The sequence below is a fragment of the Punica granatum genome, chromosome 5 (assembly GCF_007655135.1).
Source record: "Punica granatum isolate Tunisia-2019 chromosome 5, ASM765513v2, whole genome shotgun sequence".
Taxonomy (NCBI): domain Eukaryota; kingdom Viridiplantae; phylum Streptophyta; class Magnoliopsida; order Myrtales; family Lythraceae; genus Punica; species Punica granatum.
In genome coordinates this window covers 21,826,618-21,842,805 of record NC_045131.1, presented here as the reverse complement: position 1 = coordinate 21,842,805, position 16,188 = coordinate 21,826,618, and the positions used below count along the sequence as shown (strand labels likewise).

Genomic DNA, 16,188 nt, shown 5'->3' with positions numbered 1-16,188 from the left:
AAATGATACTAAGCAGTTGAGGATTGAAAATATCATTAAACAATTAGGTTTTGCATATAAGTTTTTGCAATTCTTTGAGCATATATATTTGATTTAGTTTGTCGGAATATTATTTGGATCTCCGATTGAATTAAATATTTGCTGCCATGTTTAGAATCTCCTTCTTTCTTTTGGTAAACAATGAAAATATAGACTTTTGCACGTGTATACAGATATTCTTGTATAATTATAAGTTGACTTGGCTTATGTTTGAGAGGGTTGTTCTGCTTAAAAGAAACACAGTGATAGAGAGCTTGATTAGGAGCTCAGAAAACGAAGAAAGTCAAACTAGGATGATTGGAGGTCAAGTCTAGTAGAAAGAGTGTGATTGATTGAATTCTTGGTGATAAAAAATAAATAAAGAAGACTTGATCTTGCTTTTGACTAAATTATTTTCATATTGTATGCGCTGAGTTCTTATTAATCAGGTTCTCTTTTCTTTCCTTAAATCATGTTCCTTCTCTATAAATTGGTTAACGATCCGGTTTAGAGCGAAATAAGGACGGATGAGATACATAAACAGAAAGCGTAGGTTATGTGGTTTATTTTGATTGTTTAGGAGACTTATTGGAGTCAAAAATTTGAAGAATGACCCTAAGCGGTAATTTGGGCTTGAAATTAGTTTGTTATGGAAGTGTTTTGTATGTGATAACGATTTGATTTCTTCTAGTGCCTGAATATGTATTCCGCGTGAGTTCGATGGTAATGAGCAAATTGAAGAACTAAATTGGAAAGTAGATGGTTAATTCGTTGGAATTTTATTTTTCTTTGAACTAAGTAAGTGGGGGACTTATTCATAGACTGATTTAGTGGATTACCAAATTGGAGAAGTAAAAGGCAAGATCTAAGTTGGGGCTTCAAAACAGAGGTGAATTGAATTCAAAGTAGATGTGGCTGAGTTTTGATTGTGATTTCCTTGTTTAATTGTTACGTTAGTTATTGGATTAGTCTGAATTCAATTGCCCCATTTACTTATGAGAAACTTTTAATACTTTACTGACATATTAGTAAGATTTTTAGAGGTTGATGTTTATTAATTTCTTTGCGCTTGATTAAAGAATAAGCTTGGGACTTAAGCATACTTTTTGAAATTTATATATAATTATTATAATACTATTAAGTAAAGGGAGGCACCTCAGGTTTCCCATTGTTTAAGTTTATCACAAAATCAGCGTTATGATCAGTTATTCTTCGAGCTTCAATTGAGTATTGAATTCAGTTAAGTATCAGAGTCAAGGGACATCTCCACTATACATACATTATTTCACAAGAATTCTTTACAGATCAAGTTCAGAGGTATTTTTTCAAGAAATTCCCACGACCTTTGAGCATATATGTCAGATTTCCTTCATTGAGATATTTCTTGGAGTATCAATTATTCAATGTTACCTGTCATCTTGCGTTCTCCAATTCTAGTAAATGGTGATTTCAAATTATTTTCTCTTTTATATTCACAATCAATCAGAGTTGATATTGTCGTGAGAATGATCTGACAGGATCGAGAGAATTGTTACTCTGCTTATTCGAGGGGATCTTACTTGGCTTTTATCATGGATCTTGGGATTCTATTATTACTTAGATTAATATTTTTAGTGGCCTCATCGTATGATTCAACAGGGTTTCTGGTATTCTAAATTATTGCTATCAGCAACCTACTTTGGCATGGATAATTATTCCACTAGAAAAATTATCAGATTTTAGACTAGCCAGTTCTACCATCAAGAGGGCTATATATATATATATATATAAATCTTTTGACCACCCAAGGCAGATTTGGAGTTTATTTCAGTTTGTATATCCCAACGCTATGGCAGGAATTTTATTGATATGATTTTGGATAGAGTTTTCGGCATTCGAACTCAAGAATCTTAGAGTTGCTTTTGAGATGGAGATTTGGATATTCTACAAGACTTGGGCTCATATCATCTGATTTATTATAGTGGCTCAGTGGAAACTTGGTGACATACGAACATGCTCGGAAAAGTCAGTTCAGATGAGATATGGGGACCTGAGGATGCTATAATCCTTAATGCTCTAATTTTTCTGGTATCACATAAACAAATTTCGAGGACGAAATTTTCATTAGTGGGGGAGATTGTGAGACTTGATTTTTTTTTTAATTTCACATAGTTTATATATATATATATACACGTACATTTACTTACATGCTTATATACATACATATATATATATATATATAGATTACGTACATAAGCTGGAGCATTAGGAGAAAAAAGAAGAAGAAGAAGAAGAAGAAGAAGAGAGAGTGAAGGCATGTTTGAAACTGGGATTTTCGAAACATGCATACTTATACATACATGTGCTATTATATATATATATATATTATATAGGTGACTGACAAAAAAAAAGAAAAAGATTAGGGGTGAAAGGGCCCCACGTGTCCCCCAAAATTTTTCCCCTTGAGTCTTCCACTGCCATTCTTTTCATTCATTTGTCTTGTCTCCTTTCTCTCTTTTACTCTGTTATGCTTTTGGGCTGGAAAACGTAAAGAAGAAACAGAGCAAGAGATAGGGAGGAAAACAGAGACAGCTAGGGGGAAGAAGAAGAACGAAAACGTGAGCAGCCATCCACTTCTTCCTTTTTTTTTTCTTCTTGTTTTGTTCTGCTACTTTCTTTTTCTTCCATTCTTCTATTTTGTTGCGGGAAGTCAAGGGAGAAAACTGAGAAACAGAGGATGAGAGCAGAGAGAGATAGAACAGAGTGAGCTGAAGAAGAAACTTAAGAGGAGAGCAAGGCTAAGCTCGGGTTCTTGAAGTAAGTTGATTCTTCTCACCTTAGACATTCTTATTCACTATGATTAGGTGCTGATTAAGTTATTCTTCTTTCATCTTAGTTCAGCCTAGGGTTCGATTAATTCGGTAGTGAAGGGGAATAATTAGTTGTGATTGCTTGAGTTTTATGGGGATTAACAGAGAATTGAGTTTATGTGGTTGTCTAGCTGTAAATTTGATGTGTGGTGGCTGAGTTGAATTGGCATTTGTATGAATTGATCTATGAAATTCGGGTGATTTTGATCAATATTAGGAAAAAAAAATTGCAAGATTGAATTCATGATCTCATTTTATGTATGATGATTCCAATTGACGTAATCGGTTGGATAAAAGATATAAATATCTATGGATTTAGCTTTGCTTAATTATCGTGAGTTGAAGTAACTAGATTAAATGAGATTGATTTCATAAGTTTTGTACTGTAAGATTGTTCTCTTGCTCATAGATGCATTTCATTTGATGAGCTATAATCATGATTACGTGGATTGTTAGATTGACAAGTTAGGGGCAGTTAAATGATAATATAAGCTGAGGTTTACTTCTTCCATCTCTCTTGTTAATAGTGCTCTATTTGAGAATTGAAATATTTTAGGTTAGTGGAATTACTTAAAATAGAACAGAGCATGGAAAGAAGGGAATGGACAATTATTGAAGAGATTAAGTTTATAATCAGTGATATGCTTGAGTGTGAGATTCGGAATTCAAATCGATTGAGCTTCTTTTACTTGTAACCTTGCTTTTCTTGGTTGAATTGAGAAGCTATTTGTTTTCGCGAATTCCACCATTGAAATCAAATTTTTTTTATTAATATAAGTATCTTGTTGATAATCGAAATGCATATTTTTCTTCATTTAATTGCTTAAGCAGAGTGTGGAGATTAAACATCATTTAGGGGGTGATTCTAGAAAGATCTAAAGATAGGCAGTGATTCAAATTAATGGTATTATGTGATTAAGTTATAGCAATTAAGTAACATGTTGATAGGGGCTAATGGGTAATATGGGGTAAAATAGAGATGTGATTTATTATGAAAGTATAAATGTGTTTTTTTTTTCTTTTTCTCTATCAGGAGGATACTTGCCAGCACCGATAAGTCTGGTCGCATTAGTATTTTGTTCATAATATAGTTTTATGCTTCAAATGATAAGCAACAGAGGTGATCAAAATCATGCACCCGGGAGGTTTGACTCATTAAAATAGTTTTGCCGAGTTTCCGGTGAGTACTTCATTCCATTGTAAAATGGTATATATAAATATATATATATATATATATATATTATGTGAGTACACTATTCCCTTGTAAAACGATGGATTATAGTTATATAAATTATCGAATAAGAATATTGTGATAATTAGAGATTAATGTTGCGTTTGGTTTTATAGTAGGATTTTAAAATCAGATTTTGATTTTGAAAAATAGTGGTATAAATGGGACCCACCGTTTGACTTTGTATGAGTTAGGTTGTTTTATTGTGAAAAAGTGTGGTATAAATGGGGCCAACTCTTTGACTTTGTATGAGTTATTTTGTTTTGTAGTGGGTAGAGTTAAGTTAGAATTGTGATTTTAAAATTGTATCCACAAACAAAACAAGGCCTAAGAAATTGGTCTTGCAATGTTGTGTGAATTGATTTGAGAGATGTTGCCTTTCATGTTTCATTTTAATTTGGGATATTCAGTGTGATTGTGGATGTTGATTGTGATGATAACTTGCTGCCATTGTACTGTGATTGAGATTGTGCTTGCGTATGATGATATATGAGGTGAGATGATATGGTTGAAATTGATTATGCTTGTGCTGTTTAAATATAGCCATAGGACCGCTGGACTCGGCGGATTATAAAATGGGCTTGATCGGCCGCTGGACCCTGCGAAATATAAATATGGGCCAGATCGGCCGTTGAACCTGACAGAATATAAATAGGGGCCTGATCGGCCGCTGGACCCGGCCGAATAGAAAAAGGGGCCCGATCGGCCGCGAGACCCGGCGGAATATAAATTGTGGTCAACTCTTACCGCCAGAGGTTAATAGGCGGCTCTCGCTTATGAGATATAGATATTGGGAGTTGAGGATGATATGAGTGAGATATGCGGGGTCACGGTACCGTCATAACTCTGTTGCGAGGAAATGCAACCCTATGGCTATATTGATTGATTATGTTGTATATTGTTTGTTTAGTATGATTGTTGGAGATGTGATGATTCTTGAGATTGTCTGAAGTTATTCTGTGAAAGCCGTGTTGTTGCTAAAGTTGATCTGTCAAGTCATTGTGTTGTGAGTTGCTGTGGATTGCTAATGAATTGATATTTGATGTTTATGTGATATTGGATATTAGAGAAATGGTTGGAAGAGTTGTGTGAATTTGTTAGTTAATTACTATATTTGATGTAATTATTAATATAATTTATATATATATACTGTATATGTGTGCGATGAGTTGATAGTTGAATTGGATGTGATTGTATTAATTATTTGAATATTAGGTTATTTGCAACTAAATATTTCTTTAATAATAATTTATTTTGCTTTGGAATTTAGTATTCACTGAGATGCAGCTCACACCCAGCATACATTTTTCCAGATAAGCTTCCGATTGCGCGGAGGAACCACTTTTTGATATCGGGGATCAGCTTGGAGGACTAGGTAGGAACCTTAGTTATTTGATAGATATCCTTTTTGTATAGAATGGACTTGAGAATGTTACGACCTGAATATTTTGTTTATTTGTATCACTGATGTGAGAGCGAAAAAGAAATCTCTGGAAAAGTGTGTGTACATATTAGAGTTAATAGATTGGTTATATACTTTGGAAATTTATTGGAAATAAGGTTTTATGTGAACAGTTCTTATATGGTAATGGATTCGAGGAAATATAGCAAAAATTTTACTGTAATTTCGGGTCGTGACAATATTAGATGTGAAATCAACCTTTTTGAATGGTGTGCTCGAGGAAGAAATTTATGTAGAGCAAACAAAAGGTTCTAAAGTTAAGGGAGCTGAGGATATAGTCTACATGCTGAAGAAGACCTTAAATGGATTGAAGCAAGCACCAAGAGCACAGTACAACAATATAGATGCACATTTGCAGAATTTGAAGTTTGAAAAAAACTTAATGAGTCTACACTATGTGAAGAAGGAAAAAGGCAGTGTAATGGTAGTTTCATTGTACGTTGATGATCTCTTGGTGACAGGCAACTATTAGACTCGAGTAGAAAGGTTGAAGGGTGGTCTGAAGAAAGTGTTTGAAATGATAGATCTTGGGGAGATAGCTTTCTTCGTGGGAATGGAAATTCAACAAAAGACACATGAGATATTTGCTAGAAGAGATATCTAAAGGAGATTCTTAAAAGGTTTCAAACGGAAGAATGTAGGAGTGTGAGTACTCCTATGAACTTGAAGGAGAAATTACAAAAGAGTGATGGAACAGATGCTGGCATGTAACAAGTCTAATATGGTGCTTGATGTACTCGATTATTACAAGACCTGATATTTTGTATGTAGTCCATGTACTCTCGAGGTTCTTGAATTGTGCCAATGAAACTCATATGGTGACTGCAAAAAGGATTGTAAGATACTTGAAGGGAACTCTATCACTTGGGGTAAAGTTATGCAAAAGTCAAGTGTTCAAATTACATCGAATTTCAAATAGTGACTGGGTTGGATATTTGGATGATATGAGGAGTACAATAGGCTATTGCTTTTCATTTGGGTTAGCATGTTTCTCATGGAGCTCAAAGAAATAAGAAGCGATTGCTTACAACATAGGCAGAATTTATTGCAACCACAATTGTTGCAAACCAGGCAATCTGGTTGAGGTAATTGATGGAGGACTTGGATATGGGTTCAAAGGAAGCAACTGAAGTATATGTGGATAATTAGGCCACTATAACAATCTCTCATAATCCAGTATTCCATGGAAAGACAAAGAATTTTAATGTGAAGTATTTCTATGTCAGAGAGGTGCAGCAGGCAGGAGAGATCTAGTTGATTCGCTGCAGCACTAAAGATCAATTAGCAAATTTGTTTACTAAGCCATTTAATGTGGGAAGGTTTGAGTGGCTTAGGCAGAAGGTTGGAGTGTGCATCGGCTCCTGATCCAAGGAGGAGTGTTAGAGATTGGATCAAGTCACTAATCCAACTCATGTCTAGTTGTCTGTCTATTTCATGCTTATCTAGTTAATTAAGGCAATTATGCTGGTCTGTCTGACCTAAGACAATTTATGTTGTTTGAATTTCAAATTTTAGCAGTTACTTGATAGTTATTTGTGCTCCTATATATGTGTAACAAGGTTCTTTGATGTTGATGTATGTAAGGTAGCTAATGAAGTATTATTCACACTTTCAATTTCTCTGGCATTTTTCTTCACTTTTCTCTCTGCTCTGCAGATTTTCACTGCATAATGTTTGTGAATATTAGATCAGTTGAGTGAGCGTGAGGAGTAACTAGAGAATCAATCCCATCTCTTCAGATAGAGCTTTCCAAAGGTCTAGGATTTATTAGGGGTGGTTATAATAATGGCATTGTTATTGAACAAGATTGAGAGAGCTCACCATATGTATAGAGATGGACTCATCAAGAAGCTCTGGGGTTCTACACGAAGCCCTCTCCATGGCAAAAACTAATCCCCGAGGATCACCCTTCACAGCAATCGAGCTTCCTGTTATTTGAAATCGTACAATTTCAGAAAGGTCGGTCCCATTCGATCCCATCCCTTTCTTTGCATTCTGCTTTGTTGCTAGTGGTTGCTTCCTTCCTTGAGACTTGTTACTTGGATTGCTCTGCATTATTAGTTAGCTGATGATGAGCGTGTCTATTGTGAGGTGAGGTAAGTTGAGCAGCCCTACTTCACTCAATTTGAAAAATAATCCTATCTACTGTCCTTTACGGGAAATTCACTCATTCATTCCATATGAAAATAGGAAGCCATTAGTCGAGCTCATAGTTACATCGAGATGGTTGACCATTCCATATAGAATGTTGCATCAATTCAAAGTGTGCCATTTATATTTCGCCATTTGAATTGGTCAAAATACCAAATTTATTTCTTTTTGTCTTCTTCTTTGGTTAGAAGGAAAATAATTCGTTTCAACATGGGAGATTAAACAAGCTTTTCTATCATCCTAGGTTGAAAGTCCAACTGTAGAGACTTAAAATCCTAATTATTGATCGATTGGTCAGCACTGAATACAGGCTGTAGCTTGGGTAATGCTAATGTAGAGGCTACAAGTTTGCCTTTCATGCTTATATGGACTTGCAGTGCGTGCTCTTAAAGGAATTTTTACTTCAAGCCTCTCTCACTATCTCACACCATCCTTTTTGCTCACATAAATGGTAGAAGAATGTACCTCAATACTTGACCTTGATCGCGGTCACACGATCGTGCATATTGCACGGCTTGAAAATATCCACCTTCCAGGGGAACACGAATGACGCGCGCGTGAGAAGGAGTTGCTACTATCTATTTATGACCCAAGGTCGAGGGCTTGAGAGTTACTCGGGTCTAAGGTTATAAGATACATTTAGTTTGCTAAAGCATATGGTCTTGCGGAACTAGGAGTTTCGAGTTTGGGGATTCTATTACATTTGGGCCTACATCTTGCACGCCCAATCGGTACTCTAATTTGTCTAGGGTTTGCTGTTTTGAGGTCGTTTACCATGTTGATTAGGTTTTGCTTGTCTTATTTGGTTTGACACCGTAAATTCGTTGAGAAGCAATTGATTCGGACTAAGAGCCTGCAAGGGGTAAACCCTTCCGTCGAGGGTTCGGTCTGCTGTCCTCACGATATGGTTCATCGGGCCATGATGTTCGGTTCCCCATGTGGACTGAAACCATGAAATGTAAAGCTTACTCATCCTTGGGGACATGGACCAACTGATCGGTTCAACATTCGGCCATTCGCTCAATATATTACGAACACTTCAATTGGATCCCCGTCGGTTTGCATTCGGCTAATAGTTCGCTCATACTTACTAGTAGTTTGAAAGACCGACACTGAAATTAATGCAACATGGGCTCATGAGAGCCGGGGTAGAATCCAATCAGATTGGTCGGTCCTAGGAGAATCGAATGGTCCTCGAGATGGCCACGGGATCGGTCGAGCTCTCGGGTGATTGTCTAACTCCGTTTCACGCACCCCAATCTGAGTCATCCTCTACTTGGATCGTACTCGCATAGAGATGGATGACTCAGGTTGGATCCCATGTGGCACCTGGTATGTGTAGGCGTTAGACCTCGTGATCAATGGTTGGGCATTAGACCCTGTGTTGCACATGTTCTGTGGGTTCAGGCTCGACCGAAAATAAACAAAGTAAAACAGGCAAGTGGTGGATCATTTGTCAAGATTGCTTGTCACACAAGTTTCTATCCTAGACATGCAAGCCATGTTTGTGCACATACAATTAAGAATTGGTCATGAGCCATCCCAGAAGAGGTGTTGTATTCGGTCTTTATATAATGACAACTCGAGGGACAAGAAGTCTCATCCTCGAGTGTGATGGTGTGTGAATTCATTTTAAGTTTATTTGATAAGTGACAGTGAGAGATTAACCGATTATAATTGTAGTCACTAGCTTGAGAAGACGCGTTCCGGATGGCGATCTATTGGGTTGTTCATCATTTTGTGGTCATGACGTTTTTTTGAAGCCCGATATTGTCTATCCTTTGGAAGCCTTATGAGTCAGTGACCCGGAAACCCTCCTGAGCAACACGTTGGGCCGCTTGAGCCGGTGCTCATGTTGCGAACCTTCTTGAAGACTTCTAGGGACCTTTAAGCGAAATCTCAAGACTTCTTGTATCATCTCTCTCGGGGCCGTTCAATTAACTCGGTTGACCCGACCGTAAATAGTACTCCGGGACCTGTTGAGACATTTTCTGATAAAGCAGTGGGAGATCCTGGCTGAGACCTGCTTGAGAGCTCTAGAGCGCTGGTGGACCAAAATGAGATGCTAACACACAGGAACAATGATGCTGTGAGCACAGACCCGAGTCACCCTCAAGGAGTATTACTCAGCATTGTTTGATGTAAATAGGCTTATGGAACGAAATCCTTCTTCTAAGGTCTATAAAAACCTTGATGTCCGCTTGAGGACACAATTGGTATGACATCTCCCGATTCTCTATGATATTTATTCACAATTTTCATATTGTCTTTTGTGAGTAGTCGAACTTTAGGAAAATAATTAATTTGTGAATGATATCACTGTCACACTAACACAGGGCTAGCTTTTTCTATGAATGCACCTGCCTTATTGATTTGTGAGCTTGCAATATCTTTGCTTTTTTCTACGTCGTCTGTTGAAGGATGCCAAGTGATAAGCATAATGTCTACTTGTCTTAGCTTTAAGAAGTACTCGAGTTGGAAATGCATTTCAAACATCCAATGTTTAGCGGATATGGTTGAACAACTTGCCCTTAATTGTGAACTAAGAAAGGTCGCTGAGTCGATCCTTACTTGATATGGGGCCCTTGGAGGCCACCACACTTTGCAAATGATACATGAATGGACCTTGTCCCATTGGCAAGGGGTGTTCATGGGTCTTTAGTAGTACTTGAGTAAAAAAAAAAGGGAAAACAAAAATGTATCGGAGTCACAGATGGAAAAATCGAATTCTAGCGTCTCGGTGTTTGCAGTGTCCTTAGGTTCTATTAGCTAGGTTATGCAATATCAGGGTCATTTTAGATTTGTTCGAATGATCCGAGCAAAGTTAAATGCTTTGGTCAATTCCCCGTGCGTCCTGGCCTTGTTCCGGTTGTTTTTATATCTTATGCTGTCGGGGTCAACTGGTTGACTTTTGTTGACCTGGACTTGACCAGGGCTTGACCGAGGTCGATTATAGATTTTGTGGCATGAGGCCTTGCTGAAGGTTCCTAGGTGGTTTACGAAGCTTGTTAGGAATATCCCACGTCGAAATTGGCTTCAGGGGCCAAGTTGGGAATCGTGATCGCTTCGAGAGTCCATTGACTCGAGAAGATGAATTATGGAATGCACTCGGAGGGGCTCCTCATCCATTTGACATCATGTAGAATCCATAGGACCCCATATTGGGTACCGTCAGGTGGCCCAATGATTGGGCGACCTTGGAAGTCTGTTGGAAGCCGCCTGAGATCACTCGGGAGCTACTTGGGGAGGTGTAATTGATTTTCAGAGAGTGATGAGAAGAGTGTTCCTTGGTCCAAGAACCCTTGGGGTTGGCTGAGCCTGATTTCGGACACTCACGATTGGCTTGATGAGCCAGCGGCTCGAAAGCCTCGCTGAAAAGGCCTCTTTTTCTACTTTGGAGTCATTGGCTCGAGTAGATGACTTCCAGAGAGCGACCGAATGGGCTCCTCATTGGCTAGGACATTTTGGGAGCTGTTATAGCCCTACATTGGCCACCTTCTGGAAGTCCGGTGAGCTGTCTGCTCAGGGGCCCTGCTAGACAATCCCCTTTTTGAGTTGTGAGTCCATTGGCTTGAGAAGATGTGTTGCGGAGGGCGATCTATCTAGCCGTTCATCATTTTGTAGTCATGACGTATTTTTGAAATCCAATATTGACTATCTTCTAAAAGCCCAATGAGTCAGGGACTTGGAAACCCTCCTAGGCCTCGTGTTGGGCCTCTTGAGCCTATGCGTGTGTTGCCGACCTTCTTGAAGGCTTCTAGGGACCTCTAAGTGGAATCTCAAGACTTCTTGTAACATCACTCTTGGGGCCGTCTAGTTAACTCTGTTGACCTGATCGTGAATAGTACTTCGAGACTTGCAAGGACATTTTCTGATAAAGCGGTGGGGGATCCTAGGGACCTGCTTGAGAGCTCTAGAGTGACCATGGACCAAAATAAGATGCTGACACAAGAGAGCACTGATGCCGTGAGCACTGATGCCATGAGCACAGGCTCTGGTCACCCTCAGGAAGTATTACTCAGCATTGTTTGATGTAAATAGGCTCATGGAACTAAATCCTTCTTATGAGGTCTATAGAACCTTGAAGCCCTCCTGAGGACACAATTGGCATGACATCTCCTGATTCTCTATGATATTTATTCACAATTTTCATAGTCTTTTGGGAGTAATCCAACTTTAGGAAAATAATTAATTTGTGAATGATATCACAGTCACACTATCACAGGGGTAGCTTTTTCTATGAATGCACCTGCATTAATTATGAGTTTGCAATATCTTTGCTTTTTTCCGAGTTGTCTGTTGAAAGATGCCGAGTGACAAGCATAGTGTTTACTTGTCTTAGCCTTAAGAAGTATTGGAGTTGGAAAATGCATTTCAAACCTCCAATGTTTTGCGGATACGGTTGAACAACTTGCCCTTAATTGTAAACTAAGAAAGGTCGCTGGGTCGATCCTCTCTTGATATGGGGGCCTTAGAGGCCACCCACACTTTTGCAAATGATGCATGATGTACCTTCTCCCATTGGCAAGGGGTTTTCATGGGTCTTCAGCAATACCTGAGTAAAAAAAAAAAGGGGAAAAAAACGAAAATGTATGAGAGCCACAAATGGAAAAACCAAATTCTAGTGTCTCAGTGTTTGCAGTGTCCTCAGGTTCTATTAGCTAGGTTATGCAATATCAGAGCCAATCAGAGTATTTCTCTTCTAGCTCCCTTCTTCTAATTCCTGATAGATGCCGCTAAAATATTCTTTTGATAAGTTGATGCAGCTAAAATATGTTATGAGAAGTATCATAGATGGATTCTTCATTGACACTTTCATTAATTTGTTTGTATACCTTCTCTTTCATGTTAGTGAGGGATTTGATTTCTTTTTGCTTAAGGAAAGTCATTGGCTCCAATATCTGAATCTGAAGCAGAGCTAGAAGAAGAGGAGGAAGATATAAATGCAGAAGATTGCAGAAGAGAGGATGCCAACTTCTTAGAAAATGTCGAGAGAAATGAGGAACTGAAGCAGTTACCATTTCAATCTTAGAAAATGTCGAGAGAAATGATATTACTAGCAGGACAACATCTGGGGCTGAAGGCATTGCACTTGAAGTAGAGAGTGACCACAAATCATCTGAATAAAGGCTTGATAAAGAAGCGTGACCTGCAAGCATTCCACCCACTCCTGAAGTCACCGTTCCACTGGCACAGGGCAAGAAGGTAAGCTCTAATGGGTGGCAAGCAATTCCAAAGCCAGAGGGACATTCGGCGCCAGACTATGTACGATGGGATAATGTTGAAGACAATTCCAGTGAAGATGAAAGCGGCGACGAAGATGAGGAGTCTGTACCTCAATATCGGTTCCATGAAAGAAATGTCGGGGTACGACCCATGAAATGAAATGAGCATGTCTCTGATGTCTTACAGATAGCTGCCTTGACATAACGCCTTTCCAATTTGATGACCGGGGAAATTTGATGTCATTGGATCGAATAGCATTGAAGACCGAGGGGTTCAGATCAGTTGTGTGCTCATAGAAGATATAGATGGTAGAGAGAGTATCTTGCCCAGAGGATCTGAGACTTGGGGGCTTGATGGACTTCTGCAACTCCCTTTGGCTAGCTGTGGAGTCGGCAGGCAATTCAGATAAGTAACAGGGAGTCTTCCCCAAAGGACATCCATGGTGCTAGCAATGACAGTTCTCGGTGGTGAGATTACTGGGCTCTGTATGTAAAAGTTTGGTTGCGATTTCAGAACTTTAGATGAGCCGTTATATTACTAATACTTACTGGAAATACAAGAGTGAGGGTGCAATAGTTGCAGTTTGCCAAAGCTTCCTTTTGCCTCTTGTTTTCAGTCGTGGCATTATCATAAATACGCTCATTAGAAGAGTGCACATTAGAAAAGTGCAATGTTAACCTGTTAAATTAGTGGTCTTGAATGTAACCCCTCTAGAGATATCAAGTTGTTTGGTGATGTATTGTTAAAATGATAGTGACATCGACTCCTTGTAAAATAAGAATAATGACTTTCCCTATTTAAGGAGACTGATATGCCCTTTAAGTTTTGGAAATGGACCTTGAGAGTGCGATATCATGAGAGTTCGTTCTCCATTGCATAGCCAAAATAAAATAATATTTTTTGTAATATCATGTCTCAAACACTGAATGATGAACTACATTCTCAGAAATCACTCTTTTGATATTAATAAATAAATATAACAAAAGTTCTTTTACAAAATATATTGTACAATATGGACCGGACATAAAGACTAATTTACAATAATGAAAGTGAGTAATGTCAATGAACTAGCGAAGATGATGCAGTTCTTACCAAACAATTCCCAGCTAGGAAAAAAAGCATACCGCACAACGCTAGCAAGAGGTGAGATCCGAACTACCTCCACCTGTGGAAACAGAGCTCATTGAGAAACAACTCCATCCATCCGAACCATGGACCACTTTGCCTCAACACCAGACGAACAGAGCCCATCGAGACCATATTCCTGTCTGGTTAAAGAGTCCACCTGAATGATGAACTGCTTCACCTGGACACTGCACCGACTCTTGCTTGGTCTTGACCTGCTACATGTCTGTATGCAGCAAAGATATGGCAGGCTCCAGATGATATGGAATACTGACCCAGCAACAGGGCTCACCTATCTCAGATATGGTTGGGACATAACCTGCCTGCTCAGGTTCTATCCGTTTTAATGGCTGGGGAGGAACGTTAACGGCAACTCTAGTTTAATCATAAGTTTGGGGGCACTGCAGTATTACAAAGGAAAGTAGAGAAGAAAGGTCTCCCCTCCCACTACTAGAAAACAGTCAATTCGAGATGGGCATATCCATCTAAGATCCGTCTCTAACCCCATACTAGAGACGAATTTCAGATGGATAGCACACCGTCCCAAAAACAGTCATTCTAAATATTTGAGACAGGCCTCCCCCTTCTGTAAATTTAGAGACGGATTAGACTGGTCTATACCACGACTGTATGTAATCTGTCCATTAATATTATAAACGACTTACAAACGGCCTTTTCCATCTGTAACCCGTCTATAACAGTTACAGACGGTAGGAGACTATCTTCGTTTCCACCGCCACTGGTGAGCGTTTTATTTTGGGCGGGGATTCATCATCCATTCCCCACCGAGCAACTGAGGAAGGACGGGAGCAGGTATGCAGCATAAATTGAGGGCTCGTACCATGGAGCAACACACTTACCTGAACGGGCTCAATGGGCAATCAAGAAGGTTCATGGGCTAGGCTAGTTATTTTCACTGCACTCGGAAGGGGTGCCAACCTAAGGTCGGTCCAAGTGGTCGAGCCTACGTCATAATTTGTGGCAAAGCGGCCCCTACTCAATTCATAATTTCAATAATTTTTATTTTATTGAAGTCATTTATTTAGTGCTTTAATATTAATAGGAAAATTGCACATATCTTACCAAACCTATTGCTAATGTAACACGTTGCTACGAAATAACATGAAAAAATTATAACACTGTGACAGAATTAATTTATTTTGTAACTATCATATGCAAATTGTTAATTTTAGGCTAACACTGTAAAGTTATGATGACGTGATTCTTATGTGGTGTTGATGTGTCTAAGTAGTATTTTTTTTAAATCGGATTAATCACACCAAAATTCATGAACTTTACTATTTTCCAAAATCTAGCATAAACTCTCAAATCTTGTAGCATTTCACCTACATTAGGCCAAATATATTATCCATCTTCAATTTCTTCATGATTCTTGACATGGCAACTAACGACTACCAACATGACCTGGTGATTTTTAAGTTCCAATAAAACAACGACGAGTGATCCTCTTAACCCGATCGATTTTTCAAAAAGATCCATAATTTTTTTAAAAAAAAAATTGGCCCAAACTATTTTGAAAAACCTGGGGAAAGAGGGGGTGTGGACAAGGGCCCGACCTAGCTAAGGGCTCCCAGCCGGCCCTCGACCCCGAAGGCAAGGTGGCATGAGTTCGGCCACCTTGCGGGAGGGGTCGAGGTTCCGGCGGCCCCTCCCCTTTCCCCTTGTTTTGAGATTGAAAAGCATGGGAAGAGGGGAGGAGACCCGAGTCAACTGAGGGCTCCCCCCTCTGGCCCTCGAGCGAGGTGGCTGGACTCGAACCACCTCGCTTTAGTGGTTGAGGGACGAGGGGAGGGGACATCGACCTGTCTGGGGCTCCCCCGCTAGCCTCGACCCCTCGGGCGAAGTGGCCCAAGTGTAGCCACCTTGCCTAAGGGGTCTAGGGTCGGCAGGGGAGCCCTTAGACGGGTTGGGCCCCCTCCCCTCTTTCCCGATTTTTCTATCATAAAACAGGGAAAGAGGATTGGGCCCTCGACCCGGCTAGGGGCTCCATTGCCGTCCCTCAAGCCCTAAAGCAAGGTGGCTTGAGTCCAGCCGCCTCGCCCGAGGGGTCAAGGGCCGAAAGGGTAGCCTCCAGTTGGCTCGACTCTCCTCCCCTCTTCCCATGC

At 39.5% G+C, this 16,188-nt stretch overlaps 1 pseudogene; it reads left to right on the top strand.

Moving 5' to 3' along the window:
- The first annotated feature begins 14,914 nt into the window (after positions 1–14,914).
- On the top strand, positions 14,915–15,058 carry LOC116209731 (annotated as a pseudogene).
- The last annotated feature ends 1,130 nt before the right edge of the window (positions 15,059–16,188 follow it).